General features: G+C 43.4%; 1 pseudogene; it reads left to right on the forward strand.

The window, feature by feature from the left end:
* The first annotated feature begins 15,359 nt into the window (after positions 1-15,359).
* On the forward strand, positions 15,360-16,412 carry LOC143651282 (large ribosomal subunit protein uL18 pseudogene; annotated as a pseudogene).

A 16,412-nucleotide genomic window follows, 5' to 3' on the forward strand; every position in this document is an offset into this window, starting at 1 on the left:
GCAAGGACTTCAGGGTCCGCAACCCTGGGCTCAAATACCGGCTTGTCCATGTCCTAGTTCTCTGATCCTGGGAGGGTTACTCAACCTCTCCAAACTGCTGTTTGTTCACCCATCAACGGGGACAGTATTATCTCCCTTGTAAGGTTGCCGCTGAGGATTAAATGAGATGAAATACGTTCAGCATGTAGCACAGGGTGCCCATGTACTGGGCATATAGTAAGCATTCAGTAAATGGAAGCTCATTATCATTGTTACTGAATTTAGATGAAATTATGAGCAAATCCAAGCTTGCTCTTGGTTGATTTCTTTTGTGTTTATAAATCATGTCTCTAGTTTGAATTTCAGTTCCTCTGTTCCATTAGGAAGCATAAGTCTCTATTTTGACTTTCGTTCCTAGAGATTAGAGGATTTCCCTGATGCTCAGCTCTTTCATACAACTGGGTAGAAGGCAGGGTTATTATATATATATATATATATATATATATATATATATATATATATATATATATATATATACAAGGCAAATTTAGAGAGGGGAACTCTACGTTCAATACCCTCTTACCTACAGGTGGCGCCCGTTCTCCGCTCATCTACTAGTGGTTCTGGTGTTAAACCTCTAGAGGGAAAAAACAAGCCTGAAAACCCCAACCCAAATCCCTATGTCCTAGAGGAGTGTTGCATGCACCTGCGGGACATTTTCAAAATGGGACTTAAGTGTCTCTCTCATCCTGGCCACAGGAGCTGACTTGTACCTACAATTGTCTGAGCATAAATAATGCTATTTCCTGCACCTGTGTCTCTGCATACACCATTGGTCAGCAATATATGCCCCATGCTATTTTGCCTCCCTAACTCTTCTTCGTCTGTCAAAATTCAGCTCAGGTGTCACCTCCTCAGTGAAGCCTTCCCTGATTGGCCCTTCAGCCTGGGTTGGGTGCCTCTCCATTGTGCTTCCACATAGCATAACACTTGGGTAGAGCTATCTTTTTTTTTTTTTAACCTTTTATTATAGAGAATTTCAAACATGAAAAGTACTAGTAAATGACTTAATAACCCCCCTGTACCCAGCATCCAGCCTCAACAATCATTAAGCCATGGCTGATCTTGTTGAACTACAATTTCTGTTTTTCCTATCTTGTTCCCTCGCTAGATAGTAACCTCCTTGAGGAGAGAACCTATATTTTATGACATTTTGTCTGCAGCCCCTGTACCTGAATCTTTGAGAAATAAACGAAAGTACTGTTGGTCCCATTTTTTTATTCATACTCTTCTCCCTCTTTGCTCCTTTTTGGGGAGCTTCTTCCATCTATTTCTTTGGTCTTTTGGAGGCAGCAGGGATGCAGCCAAGGGCACTTCCAGCAGCACCCAGGACTGAAGGGCTCACATGACACCCTCCGTTGCCAAATCCATACATGGGTCCAAACTTCAGTTCTCTCTTTTTTTTAAAATGAAGGTGGCCAGCTCTTTAACCTCCCTGAGCCTCAGTTGTATTATCTGTAAAAGTTGGAATTATATTTGCTTTGCCGAGCTGCTGTGAGAATCAAATAAGATAACACAATTGCTTGTCACATAGTAGGTGTGCAGTGAATGTTAGTTTCCTTTCCTGTGGGTCTTATGCTGGTTCCAGGGATATCATGTCCTTCTTGGGGAAAAACGACTGTTACTCACTATGCAGATGGAACAATGATAATTTGGATCTTTGGGAAACACCAGCTTCGCTTGCCTAGGCTTAGCAGATGAAATCTCAGCTTCCCCACATACTCAACCCTTTGTCTCCAACAAGGGAAGCCAGGATGGCCAAGACAAAATGAGCGGGGCTACAGTGCCCCTGTACTGTTCCCTCCTGGTTTTATATGTCCATTCTTCCACCCATTCACTCATTCATTCATTCACTGGACAATCCATATACATGAGTGCCTGCTGTGTAGAGGCACAGGGCTAGGTGCTGGGACACAATGGCGAACAGACAGACGTGGTCACTGCCTTCACGGAACTCGTGATATAGTTTGTGTCTGGAGGTGGAGAAATAGACAGGCTCAAATTGCAATAGTCCTATTTGCAATTGTGTTAAGAGCTATGAGATAGCAAGGAGGATCTAACCTAGTCTAGAGGAGCAGGAGGAGTTCTTTGAGGAAGTGACACTAAAGCTGAGACTTAAAGGACAATTGGGGGTTAGCCAGATCAAGTGCACGGGAAAACCTCCATCAACTTGTGGAAGAGTGCTCCACGTGGTGCCCCGTCAAGCTCCCCATCAAAGTTCTCCCTGGAACTTATCTCTCAAACCTCCACTAGTGCTTCCTAGCCCAGCCCCTGTTCTCAACTGGTTGTAGGAACTAGAATCTCTTCTCACTGAGGAAGTTGCCTTAAGATGACAACCCTTCAAGGGGTCCTTGCCTTTTATTCATGGATACCTACAGATGAATTATTTTTAAAGAACAGATTCCAAATACTGAGAATCTCAGGCACTTTCTGGCTTACGTTATGGGGAATCCCAAATGACTGCCAAGGACGAGAAGTGAGTGTGACGTCAGCCCTGGGTGAGGTCAGCCAACAGTTACCTGTGAGCCTCAGAAGGAGGAGATGGAAGCATTAAGAGGTGAACCAGACTGCCTTCATTTCCTTTTCAGGACTGGGTTGGCAGATCTGGGCAGTGCTGGAGAAGGAAAGTATCCACTTACATTTGACAAAATCTCCCAGGATACCCTTTGAGGAAATGTGTGCTATGTTGGCACGTGGCGAGATGGTGTGTGACAGTGCTGTGTCCGAGTGCTGCACTGTTGAAGGGTTTTATCAACAACTTGGATGTAGGCATGATGACCACACGAAGATGGCACTAAGCTGGGCAGAGAAATAATAAAAATAATCCTAGATACCATTTACACGCCAGGCACTTTTCACTTTGCCAAGTACTTTCAATTTGTCATTTAATGCTCATCATGACCTCAAGAAGTGGGGGTCTCCAAATGACAAATGAGGAAACAGAGACCTAGAAGGGTTTTGCAATTCAACAATTCATGCACTTTAGCCCAATAATCCCCGTATTATGAGGAAGAAACTCTCCTCGGGTAATATCAGAGATTTGGGCAAAGGTTATGTGCAAAGAAGTGTCAGGGCAGTATTATTTAGAGCAGTGAAAAGTTGAAAAGAAAAATAAGTGACTTACAATCGGGGAATGATTAAAATAAATAAAATATTCCTCTGGAATGATATTTTATACTTTAATTAAAACCTGCTTACGAAAGTTAAAAGAAAAAAAAAAGCAGCCAGTAAGTGGTAAGATGGGCTTGGAAAACCCGGTGCATCTGATTCTAAAACTTTTCACAAGAACCAATGAATGCCGCTCATTCATTCAATGAATATTTATTGAGCTTCTACCACATGCCAGGCAGTGTTTGGGATAAGTCAGACAAGGTCTGTGCTCTCATTAGTTTACAACCTAGTGAGCAGAAAGGAAATAAACAAACAAAAAGATTGTTCATTGAGTACTGTAAAAATAAAGTGAGATAAGACAGGAGCCACATTAGTCTGAGTGGTCAAGGAAGGCGCTTCTGAGGAGGTGGTGTCTGAATTAAGACTTCAGTGGCAACTCGAAGCACTATTGGGAGGTTCTAGGGGAAGGCCTTGGGCAGGAACGGGTTTGCCACCTTTAGGACCAGAATATCAGATGTAATCGGTTTTAAGTGAATTACAATTTTAGACTCCGTTTCGAGAAGTTCAACTAGGATAACTATAAAGTCTCATGCTTGTGTTCCGAGCAGCAATTGCGTAAACACAGGATACCGTGAATTGCCTAAACTGGGCATGGGTTAGAGAAACTGGAGTTTCGGTTGATCCGGTAAAGTTAACATTATCTTGAGTTTCTCTGACAGAGGCTGTTCCTCTTTCTCTCTGTGTTTGTCAGATCCCACCCTGAGATCTGTGCATGTTTTGGGCGCTGCATTTTAAGATGTCAAGGGACAAATTAGATTGTCTCATTCAGAGGTATGGGTTTGAAAAAATGTTCATTCCAGGGAAAAGAGTTGGGGAGGCATGAGAGCCGCCTCCAGGAAAATCAGTGGGAAGGGGTTACTAGGAATCAAATTTCAACGAAATCATTTAGCAGAAGTGAGCTCTGTTTATACCCACCCCCCCTGTAACTCCAACTAATCAGTGAAGCCAGGATTAAAATCCAGATGGGCTCAGCCCAGAGCCCTGATTTCTCTGCAAAGATGTACAAGGATGAGTTAACAGTGATTGCTCCTGAGGAGGGGATCCGGTTGGAGAATTCTCTTCTTATGCCTTCCAGAGATCTGGCTGACTTGTACGGTATAAGGTCCTTAGTTTTGAAAACATTTGGACATCAGTCAGATAATTGTATCCTCTACAGTAGGTTCTTGTAAGCATGTGAGGCATAAGGCAATGCAAACAGGAAACTGTGGCAGAACGAGAATGGGCATGCTCTAGCTACCCACGTTCACGTTTGAACACATTTACACACTGTGCTGTACAAACAAGTTTGAGACCTTCAGAATAGCAAAGAGGTCATCTAGGGAGCAAATTCTTTGCATGCATGTGGCTGACTGGCTGTCATGGCCTCTAGCAGACTCTTCCCAGGCCTGGTTCTTCTTGCGAATCCTCTCGGGTATGAAATGGAGAGGACTCAGTGCCAGTAAACTCCTTACCAAAGTGATGGGGAAAGGAAGAGCAGCCCAAAGAGGGTCTTCCTGTGGGCGCAGAATCTCAGTCTTGTCCAGAGTTGACTTCATAGGTGGGCAACCCGTGCAGTCTCACAGGGTCCCATACTTAATGCCCTGCTGTAACCATCTTGAAAGACTTTTTTTGGATGCAATTTTATTGAGATATATTCACATACCGTGTGTGCTGGTTTGAATCTGTTGTGTACCCCAGAAAAGTCAAGTTTCTTTGATCCTCATTCAGTATTGCTGGGTGGGAGCTTTTTGCTGTTCCCATGGAGATGTGACCCACCCAGTTGTGGGTGGTAATTTTGATTAGGTGATTTCCGTGGAGTGTGTCTCTATCCATTCAAAGTGGCATTGCTCACTAGAGTCCTTTAAGAGGGAACTATTTTGGAAAAAGCTACAGAGCCCACAGAGCCAGAGACCTTTGTAGATGAAAAAAGGAAAACATCCCCAGGGGGAGTGTCATGATGTGCCTTTCCAGTTGAGAGAGAAAACCTGAACGTTATTGGCCTTCTTGAACCAAGGTATCTTTCCCTGGATGCCTTAAATTGAGCATTTTCATAGTCTTGTATTAATTTGGGCATTTTCAAATGTAATTTCAAGTTATAAATGTAAATATGCAACTTAATACAGTCCTCTTTTTAAAAGCAGTTCCATTTCTGGTATAAGGCATTCTGGCAGCTTGCAAACTAGAACACCATATAATCATCTAATGTGAGCAATCAGTGGTTTACGATATCATCATATAGTTGTGTATTCATCACCACAATCAATTTTAGAACATTTTCATTCCTCCAGAAAAAGGAAAGTAAAAATAATAATAAAGAAGAATACAGTAAAGATCCCTTACCCCTTATTCCCCCCATTATGTATTCATTTTTTTGTCTTTTTTCCCCTCATTTATCTGCTCATGCAGTGGATAAAAGGAGTATCAGCCATAAGGTTTTCACAATCACATGTTCACCCATGAAAGCCATATAGTTACACACTCATCATCAAGAATCAAGGCTAGTGGATTGCAGTTCAACAGTTTCAGATATTTCTTCTGGCTATTCTAATACACTAGAAACTAAAAAGGAGTGTCTATATATTGCATAAGAATTATCTCCAGAATGATCTCTTGACTCTATTTGAATCTCTCAGCCACTGAAATGATTTTGTTTCATTTCCCTTTCCTCTTTTGATCAAGAAGGCTTTCTCAATCCCTCAATGCCAGAACCAGGCTTATCCCTGGGAGTCCTGTTCCATTTTGCCAGGGAAATTTACACCCCCAGGAGTCATGCCCCATATAGCAGGGAGGGCAGTGAGTTCACCTGTAGAGCTGGCTTAGAGAGAGAGGCCACATTTGAGCAACAAAAGAGGTTCTCTGGGAGTGACTCTTAGGCGTATTTATAAGTAGGCTTAGCTTCTCCTTTGCAGGAATAAGTTTCATAAGGCAAGCCCCAAGATCGGGGGCTTGGCCTATTAAACTGGTAGTCCCAATGCTTATGAGAATATCAGGTCTTCCCCAGGTGAGGAAGTGTGCTGGTTTGAAAGTATTATGTACCCTAGAAAAACCATGTTTTAATCTTGACTCTATCTTGTGGGGGCAGCCATTTCTTTTAATACTGATTCAGTATTGTAGCATGGAAACTTTTGTAAAAAATATTTTTATTGTACACAGCAAACATACAAACATTCTATACATGGCTCACAATATCATCACATAGGTGTGTATTCATCACCATGATCATTTTTTTGAATATTTGCATCTCTCTGGCAAAAGAAATAAAAATGAAAAAAACTCATGCATGCCATACACCATACACCTCCCTCTCATTGACCACTAGTATTTCAATCTACTCAATTTATTTTAACCTTTTTTCCCCCTATTATTTGTTTATTTTTATCCATATTTTTACTCATCTGTCCATACTGTATGTGGTAGTTAGATTCAGTTGTCAACTTGGCCAGGTGAAGGCACCTAGTTCTGTTACCGTGGACATGAGCCAATGGCATGTGAACCTCATCCGTTGCTAATTACCTCTGCAGTTGGCTAGGAGGCGTGCCTGCTGTAATGAATGATGTTTGACTTAATTGGCTGGTGCTTAAATGAGAGACTCAACGTAGCACAGACCAAGCAGCTCAGCATACCTCATCTCAGCACTTGCAGCTCAGCCCAGGCCTTTGGAGATGCAGAAAGGAATCACCCTGGGGAAAGTTATTGGAACCCAGACATCTGGAGAGAAGACCAGCAGAGACCATCCTGTGCCTTCCTACATAAGAAAGAACCTCAGCTGAAAGTTAGCTGCCTTTCCTCTGAAGAACTAACAAAGTAAATCCCCTTTTATTAAAAGCCAATCTTTCTCTGGTGTGTTGCATTCTGGCAGCTAGCAAACTAGAACACTGTAGATAAAAGGAACATCAGACACAAGGCTTTCATAATCACAGTTACATTGCAAAAGCTTTATCATTATGCAATCATCTTCAAGAAACATGGCTACTGGAACACAGCTCTACAGTTTCAGGTACTTCCCTCTAGCCACTCTAATAAACCATAAACTAAAAAGGGATATCTATATAATGCATAAGAATAACCTCCAGGATAACTTTTTGACTCTGTTGAAATCTCCCAGCCATTGAAACTTTATTTTGTCCCATTTTTCTCTTCCTTTTAGTTGAGAATGTTTTTCTCAATTCCTTGATGCCGAATCCCAACTCATCCCAGGATTTCTGTCTCACATTGCCAGGAGACACCCCTGGGAGTCATGTCCCACTTAGAGGGAGGAGGGCAGTGAGTTCACTTGCTGTGTTGGTTTAGAGAGAGGCCACATCTGAGCAACAAAAGAGGTTCTCTGGGGGTAACTCTTAGGCCTAATTTTAAGTAGGCTTATCCTATCCTTTGCAGGGATAAGTTTCATAGGGGCAAACCCCAAGATTGAGGGCTCGGCCTATTGATTTGTTGTTCCCACTGCTTGCAAGAATATAAGGAATTCTCCAAATGGGGAAGTTGAATTTTCCACCTTTCTCCCCATTCCCTCAAGAGGACTTTGCAAATACTTCTTTATTCACTGTTCAGATCACTCTGGGATTTATTGGGGCATCACACTAACCTGGGCAAACCAGCAAAATCTCATGTCCTATTCAAGGTTCCATGTACTTACAGTGTTCAATTAAACTGACCATATAAGTTACACTAGGAAATGCATTAGTCAAAATATAAATTTTGCACCAAATAAACATTTCTCCCTTTAGTCTCACAAAGAAGTCGAGTTTTAAAATATGAATGACCATCTATTTTCAACACCCTGCAATACTGACATTCCTCTGTTCTTTCTCATGGAAAAACATTTTTTAACTTGTACAGTTAGTGTCATTTTACACTGTGGCATTAGCATGGAAACTTTTGATTGCATTATCTCCACAGCCCACTTGTGGGTGTGACCTTTTGATTAGATGGAGATGTGACTCCATCCATTCAGGATGGGTCTTGATTAGTTTACTGGAGTCCTCTATAAGGGGAAAATATTTTGTAGAAACCTCAGAGCTAACAGAGAGTGAGTCGACAGAAACTTCAGAGCAGAGCTGACACAGGTACCAATATGTGGAGAACAGAAACCTGGATGTTTGGAGATGCTTGGAGCCCAGCCAACATCACCATGAGATGTTAACCAAGCCAGAACCTGGAAAGAGCCAAGGGAAGTGAAGAGATGAAGCCCAGTCCTGGAGAAGCAAAGTGAGGAACCCCCACAGGAACAGAGCTGAAAGCAATGGAGCCCAGGAGCAAGGGATCAGCAGATGCCAGCCATGTGCCTTCCCAGCTGACAGAGGTGGTCCTGACCCATCGGCCTTCCTTGAATTAAGGTATCTTTCCATGGATGCCTTAGTTTAGACATTTTATAGGGTTAGAATTGTAAATTTGTAACTTACTAAATGTCCTTTACAAAAGTTTTCCCAATTCTGGTATATCCCATTCCAGCAGCTTGCAACCTAATACAGGAAATTCAATATTTCTATATTTTCCCCAAGTCCCTCAAGGGGACTTTGCAACTACTTTTTAATCATCCGCCCAGATCCCAAATCTAAAGGGGAAGGAACATTGGGTGCCTGCCCTAGGCTGCATTCTAGAAGGAGTACAATCTATACATGTACTCTACAGACAAAGAGGAAACTGAGACTCAAGGGGTATATTATTTCCTGTGGCTGCCATAATAAATGACCACAAACTGGGTGGCTTAAAATAATGAAAATTTATTCTCTCCCCATTCTGGAGGCTAGAAGTCTAAAATCAAGGTGTTGATCTGAGAGCTCTGGGGCAGAATCTTTTCTTGCCTCTTCTTAGCTTCTGGTGGTGCCATTAATCCTTGGCATTTGTTGGCTTGTAGTTACATCTCTTCAATATCTGCCTCTGTTTTCACATCACCATCTTCCCTATGTGGTCTGCATGTCTCTGCATTTCTATGTTTAAATCTTTCTCTCCTTTCTCTTACAGAGACATTGGATTTAGGGTCTGCCCTAATACTGTATGACCTCACCTTAACCTGATTACCTCTGAAAAAACCCGATTTCCAAATAATGTCTTCTTAATAGGCATTGGGTGTTAGGACTTCAGTAAATCTTTTTTTTGGAAACACAAATCAACCATTACAGTGGGGCTAAGTAATCAGCACAAAATTACAAAGTTTAAAGTAAAAAAAAATAGGAAGGTAAAGAAATCACTTTAAATTCCATGATTTAGAGGCAACCACTAATAAACATTTGGCAATTTAACAGTTAGGAGCTATCACTGTGAAAATACACAAGGAGAAAGTTGTCATGATTGCCTCTGAGAGGGGGTGGTGGGACACTGATTTTACTTTTCCTTTTGGTACTTTTTGAATTCTGTACTATGCATATGTAACATAAAAAACATATACTTTATTTTGTATAAATAGCTGACCATATCAGAAATAAATCGGTACTATAGTCATTTGGACTATTTGAAATATATAACGTATGAATTTCCTTATAAATTAAGCTTATCCAGCTTGCATTTAAAATGCATTTGTAAGACTGTGCTATTTAAGTGTAACTCCTCTGAAGCCGACCTCTGTTTAGACAGCAGAGCTCTGTTGCCGCAGCAGCTCTGGGCATTGTCACAGGAAGTTGGCTTCCCATTTGCCTCTCTCCTGATGCCCTTGCTTTGGAGTCAGGAAATCCATATCCTAATTATGGCTCCCCCACTTACTAGCTGTCTGACCTTGAGACAGTTACTTAACTTTTCCATACGTTGCTTTCTTCCTAAGTAAACTGGGGGTTTAGGTCCACAATTCCTTATACAGAGGGGCAAAATCTCAAAAGTCTCTAAACTGATACATAAGTTTAGCATCAAAACTGATTAGGTAAATAAGCTTTTTTTTTTTACATGGGCAGGCACCGGGAATTGAAACCGGGTCCTCTGGCATGGCGGGCAAGCACTCTTGCCTGCTGAACCATCACCTGCTGAGCCACCGTGGTCCTCCTGTAAGTAAAAACTAAAAAAAAAAATTATTAGGTGATAAAATTGACCTGAACTGAGATAATTTATAGTTTTTATTTTATTATTTTATTGCACTTAGTGTGACCATTCAAACATTTCACTGCAGAAATGTAATGTGCTTGGCTGCAGGATGTTGTGCCAGAGTCCAAGGGGATACTACATAACATGCAGTTTTAAGCTCCAAATCACCTTTATAATAAAAGAGCTAAGAAATTCTGAATTCCAAAACACATCTCACCCCAAGAGTGACAACAAGAAAGATAAAGTATATAAAGTTGTAGGGCAGAGATTGCTAGTTACCTACCCAATATCCATTCTTAACATCCTCTTAATACAGAACTCTGGTTTTATTGGGGATAGGAATGTGCCCAACTAAAAGACTTCATTTTCCAGCCTTCATTGCAAAAGGAAAAAGGCCAGTGAAATGTAGTTGGAAGCGGATGGGTGGGGCTTCCAGGAAAGTACTACCTTTTCTCCTGACCCATATTCTTAATGCCTGAATATGGATGTGATGGCTGGAGCTCTGGCAGCTGCCTTGAGTGTGTTTAAGTCATGATGCTTTGATCTCTGCTAAAGGTAATCCCAATTGAAGCAACAGCTCTCAGCACAGTGCCCGACAGACTTAGAAGTATCATGGAAGTGTAGAAGGGCACCAATAGAGGTGTAGTGTTCTGAAAATGCAAAGGAGATGCTCAACAGGAAGGATAAACTGTCAACCTCTTACCCTCCAGCAGGACCTGAGCCCTTGCCATGGGAGAAAAGCACCCAAGAGTGTGGCTGGTGCTCAGTTCCAGCCAATGACACTGGTTTCAGGCAGAGAAGAATGGCACGTCTAGGGTGTAGGTATAAGAGCCTGTGAGGGGCCTCTAGAGGATTTGCCAAAAACAGACAGTAATGATGGGTTTTGCCTGATCCAGTTCCTGAACCCAATAAGTTCTGAGAAAGCCAGTTCTAGTAGAGTTGAGAAGGAGGGGAAAGGAAGGGTGCTAAGAGGCTTGGCTCTGAGGGGCTCGGTGGAGAACTGAACTGGACTCCAGGACAACTAGAGTCAGGGGATGCCATGCGCGGTGGAGGGGGGCGGGGGGGAGAGACTGAGAAACCCTAGTAGAGTTTCCCAAAACGAACACTTCTGGGAAGGCTGGGAGAGTGTGAGGGCTCTGGGGGCTGGGGCTGGATGGGGGGATCGGGGGAACCTGCTGCAGGGCTTTGAGGCCAGAGTGGCTCATGGGGAACTTAGGTCTCTGCATGAATTAAATTTTCCTTTGGAAATCACCGGATTGCCAATTATGTGGTTTTCTCTGCCAAATTGCCGTGGCCTCTGTCAAATTACTTCTTGTTTCTGACCCTCTGCACCCTTCACTTACCACACAAGCCTTGACCTCTTTCAAGCCATATTATAAAACCATACTTTGAAATAGTCTATCCAGCAAGCAGTGCCAGTATGACCAAAAAAGTGTTTAAATGCCCTATGACTAGAAGAAAAGTCGCGTTCATACCTACCCCACTTAACGCCAAATTCCACAATAGGTAGAGCCGACAACTATTTCTGCCTGAGGGTTAGTATCAAAGTTGAATTATGTGAGTCAGGCACATCTGCCGGCTCCTCGAGGTGGTATAGAGCCTCCAGGGGCTGCGGGGAAGGTCTCGAGCCTGAGCAAGTGCGCGCAGGCCTCCCTTTCTTCTCATCCTGTCCCTCCCCACTCCATCCTCAGCCCTTCCCAGCTGCAGAGAGATCAAAGCCACTCGGCAGACCCGACAAAGCCGTTGCTTGGAAAAGCCACATAAACGCTACTGCTCTTTGCTGGCTGGGACTGGGAGTGGTGCCAGGACAGAGATTTCAGAAGTGAAACCTTCCAAGGGCCGGATTAAGCCTCTGGAGCAGATGTTGCTTGTGGAGTGGCTGTATTTAGAGAGCTGGGCGGGCAGCAGGCGTGGATCCGGACTTGGATGACTCAAAAGACTGTTGAACAAAGACCTAGAGGCACCACGGGGAGGGAGACACTGAGTAAGGGTCAGCTGTCAGCGTGCCCCAGGGGGCCCACTCAGCCCTGCAGAAAAGCCTGTGCTCGCAGTGAGTCATTTCAGTTGTGAAAGAAAGAACCCAGAACAAGCGTTCCTAGGGACACCTCCCTGGCATCTCACCCACGGACGAGTCAATGGCGCGTCCTCCTTCTCCAGCTTTGTGCTCAGCCTCCCCGTGTTTTAAAAGGGAGGAAGTTAAGGCCTAGCATTTGCAAAAGAAGTCAAGATTTGAGAAATGGCAGAAATAATGTAGGCAGTGTATCCATAAATTAGGTTTTTGCACCCACAGCCCGTGGGAACAGGTGATCTGAGGGAGCAGACCAGTATGCCAACCAGAAGACATCTCACCCCACGGACATGTCAGGATGCCTGAAATTCTACATCCAGGTTTGCCAGGGCTGCTGTAGCAAAGGACCACAGACCGGATTGCTTAAAACAACAGACATTTATTGTCTCACAATTCTGGGAGCCAGAAGTCCTTGGCAGGGCCATGTTCTTTCTGAAGTCTGTAGGGGAAGAATCTGTTCCATGTCTCACTCCTGGCTCCCAGCAGTGGCTGGCAATCTTTGTGTTCCTTGGCTTGTGGCATAACTCAGTGTCTCCTTCTGTTGTCACGTGGTCTTCTCTCCTGTGCCCGTCGCGCTGCTTCCAGTTCTCCCCCTTTTATAAGGACACCAGTCATATTGTACCTTCATCCAGTGTGACCTCATCTTAACTAAACACATCTTCAAAGACCCTATTTCCCAATAGGGTCACGTACACAGGACTGGGAGTTAGAATGTGAACATGTCTTTTTGGGGGGGCCCAATTCAACCCATAACATTTCGCCATTACCAATTTGAAGCACTGGGTAGCTGAATCAAGGCAGAGAAGAAGGGAGCAAAAAGTGTGATGAAGAATGCACTTTGCAGACGTCAGTGATGAGCTTCAGGGCAGCTTTGGGACACAGGTACACGATCATAGTAGAGTGCAGAGAAAGGAGCACTAGATTTGGAGTCAGGCAGACCTGGATTTGAATCTGACACTAACAGGATGACCTTGAGCTAATTGCTTGACTTTTTTTTTAAAAAAAAGATGCTTGACTTTTGTGAGTAGCTGAGACTGCATTCACATGTAAGTGATTAGAAGCTGGACCCCAGAGTCATCACTGACAGTGCAAGCCTGGGGCCCAGCTGTCCCATTAGCTGAGCAAATTCTCTCTGCTGTCACTGTTCTCTCTGCTTGTTCTTGGGTGGTTACTTCAGAAGCTGCTGCAACATTCTCTGCAAGCTGTTGAGAGGCTGGAGGCTGGGATTTCACTGAAGGCTTAAAAAGGTATTTGCATGTTGAGGCCGGTTTCCCTTCCTCATGTTTTTTCCATTTACTCTCAGCCTTTGGGAAAAGGGTTCTCATCTTTCTAGCTCTCCTGAAATTAATTTTTCTCTGAAAGCGTTTTCTCACCTCCATGAAACACCAGATCTGCAAATGAGCCCCCAGACCAATCTGCAAATGAGCGACAGGGAAGCGGCTTGGAAGAGAAGGAAGTGGAAGGGAAAAGTTGGAGTGAAGTTAGGGAAAGGCATGGGTATGAGAGATTAACTCAGAAAGTTTAGGGAGTTAGAAGGGGTGAGTGGGGACCTTGAAGCAGGCAGGCCACTCTCTAAGTAACTTGTGGGAACCAGCCGTCACTGTGGACATGCTCTTGACCATGACTCAGAGACCCTGCCCTCACCACGGTGCTGAGCAGCCAGCCCTCCTGGAACCATGCAGGGGATGCCTATGTGTAGATTCTGGAAACTGTTCCATGTTTGCCCTCCATATTCCAGCGCCCTTTTCCATATCCCTCCTGCTGCTTCCAGGGGCCAATGGTCTCTCAAGTTAGCTGCTCTCACAAGCCCCTTCCCGTGCGCTGCCTGCCACCATGCAGCCAGGGCCTGGACAGTCAGTCCTACAGGGGACTCCTGGCCAGAATCACTCAGTCTTGGGCTAATGCTCTGCTGTAGCCATCCTGAAGTTCTGAATAATTTGGTCTTTGAACTTGGATTTTGTAAGTGAAGTGCAGCAGATCAGTGGAGCTTGCATGTGAGCAGAGGTGACACCCTACCTTGTTGACAGCGCACACAGGGCAGGGCAGGCAGCAGGAGTGCAGAGCAAGGGGCCTGGTGTCCAGCACACACACACATGCCTGGGACAGTCCCCGAGAGCTCTGGGTACCAAGGTGTCCGGGCCAGAACCTGGGTCTGGGTTGGCTGCATGATGGTGGCTGTGGCAGCGACAGCAGGAGAGAGAAGGGGCTCTGCAGAGCGCACCGCTGGGACCCCAGGTGGGAGACGAGCTTGTTGGTCTGTCCCCAGAACCTATGACCCACCACTGCAGTGTCCGCATAAATATTAATTCTCAGGTCTAAACTCCAGGATAGAAACTGCTAGCTCTCAGACTGTAACTTTACCAGTAAATTATTACAAAATAAAAGCATATATATATATGGACATTGAAATAAAGCGTATCAGGGAATTTATTAGAGTTTTTCAAAGAGTTTAGAATCTTTGGTTTGAAAAGTGTTGCAACATTGCAAAACAAATATCCACTGTCTTAGAAATAGAAATTAAATTTAAAGGTCATTGCATTCCATGAAAAAGAACACTATTTTCCTATGAAGTTTCAGATAAACCGATTATTCACAAGGAGAAAATTTAAAACAGGAAAACAATGCATAAACAAGCCATTTAGATTCCACAGAAATCAGGAAGCCACTTTCAGTTTCTTGTATGACCTACACAATTTACAGGAAATGTCAGAGGAAACCTTAAAATGCTATTATGTAAGCTTACATTTAAAATTAAATTCAGACCTGCATGGATCTGAATTGTATGAAGAATTAAATCTGTTTACAAAAACTGTTCCACAAAAATAATCAGCTTTAGATGCATTACTGTTTGTATTTTGAAATAATTTATCAAAAATTAATCCCGTTCGATTCCTGGAGCCTGCCCATGCCAAAAAAAAAAAATTAATCCCAATGTCACAGCCCATGAAATATTCTTAAACTCCAGTAACAGTTGCATCAGCAGAAAATTCCTCCTCAAAATTAAAAATGATAAAAAACCACTTTTGATCTTGCATTGTTGAGAGTGATTAGCATCACTTTCGGTTACATTAATTTACAACAAGATGCGGGCGAGCCACAGACACCGGTCTCTGTTCCGCAGGATGGGGTTTGTTAAAGTTGTCAAGAATAAGGCCTATTTCAAGAGATACCAAGTGAAATTTAGAAGAAGACGAGAGGGTAAAACTGATTACTATGCTCGGAAACGCTTGGTAATCCAGGATAAAAATAAATACAACACCCCCAAATACAGGATGATAATTTGTGTAACTAACAGGGATATCATTTGTCAGATTGCTTATGCCCGTATAGAAGGGGATATGATAGTCTGCACAGCTTATGCTCACAAACTCCCAAAGTATGGTGTGAAGGTTGGCCTGACAAATTATGCTGCAGCATATTGTACTGGCCTGCTGCTGGCCCGCAGGCTTCTCAATAGGTTTGGCATGGATAGGATCTATGAAGGCCAAGTGGAGGTGACAGGAGATGAATACAATGTGGAAAGTATTGATGGTCAACCTGGTGCCTTTACCTGCTATTTGGATGCAGGGCTTGCCAGAACTACCACTGGAAATAAAGTTTTTGGGGCTCTGAAAGGAGCTGTGGATGGAGGCTTGTCTATTCCTCACAGTACCAAACGATTCCCTGGTTACGATTCAGAAAGCAAGGAATTCAATGCAGAAGTACCTTGGAAGCACATCACGGGCCAGAATGTTGCAGATTATATGCGTTCCCTAATGGAGGAAGATGAAGATGCTTACAAGAAACAATTCTCTCAATACATAAAGAACAACGTAACTCCAGACATGATGGAGGAGATGTATAAGAAAGCCGATGCTACTATTCGAGAGAATCCTGTCTATGAGAAAAAGCCTAAGAAAGAAGTTAAAAAGAAGAGGTGGAACCGTCCCCAAATGTCTCTTGCCCAAAAGAAAGATCGGGTAGCTCAGAAGAAGGCAAGTTTCCTCAGAGCTCAGGAGCGGGCTTCTGAGAGCTAAACCAAACTGCAATTTTCTAAGAAGATTTTTCAGATAAAGACAATAAATTTACCAACCTTCTATTTCTGTGTTAAGCTCTTGTGTTTTGAAGTTCTAGGAAATACCTTGAAATATAAGAGTTTGGCAGTTAT

The sequence above is a fragment of the Tamandua tetradactyla genome, chromosome 12 (assembly GCF_023851605.1).
Source record: "Tamandua tetradactyla isolate mTamTet1 chromosome 12, mTamTet1.pri, whole genome shotgun sequence".
Classification (NCBI taxonomy): Eukaryota; Metazoa; Chordata; class Mammalia; order Pilosa; family Myrmecophagidae; genus Tamandua; species Tamandua tetradactyla.